Source organism: Pollachius pollachius (assembly GCF_949987615.1).
Source record: "Pollachius pollachius genome assembly, chromosome: 8".
In the NCBI taxonomy this organism is placed as follows: Eukaryota; Metazoa; Chordata; class Actinopteri; order Gadiformes; family Gadidae; genus Pollachius; species Pollachius pollachius.
The window spans coordinates 17417929-17418514 of record NC_136941.1 but is presented as its reverse complement, the minus strand read 5'-3'; positions in this window follow the sequence as shown (position 1 = coordinate 17418514).

The window sequence follows — 586 nt, the reverse complement described above, 5'->3', positions numbered from 1 at the left end:
GAGAGAGAGAGGAGAGAGAGAGAGAGAGAGGAGAGAGAGAGAGAGAGAGAGAGAGAGAGAGAGAGAGAGAGAGAGAGAGAGAGAGAGAGACAGAGAGAGAGAGAAACGCCTTCAGACAACAATGAGGATGTCTGAAGACCAGTAGTAGTCTAGTTTTGCTCGACAGAAATGCTACAAATCTCAGGGGTACATTTTGATGGAAAATGAAAAAACAACAACCAGAGAATATATTGTGTTGCATTTGAATGAACATTAAACGGCCGCACAAACCACATGTCAACAACAAGCACACCCAGCTTGTTCCTCTGTTGTCTTTAACGTTCACAGCACAAAAGCAATTACTGAACGCTTTGTTGTCGGTTGTTACTAATTGAAACCTAGCATGTAACCTTTGTGTGGAATCCAGTGTGAGGGAATGAATACCTCCGGGGGCCGGCTGGTATGAGTCATCGGTGGAGAGGCAGCTGGTGCTGCTCCGGTACCTCCGGTCAGAGGCCAGGGAGAGGCTGGACCTGCCCCACGCGTCACCACCGCCCCCCTGGGGACTGAGCACCAGCTCCTGCTCCGAGATGGTGCTCAGCCGTCG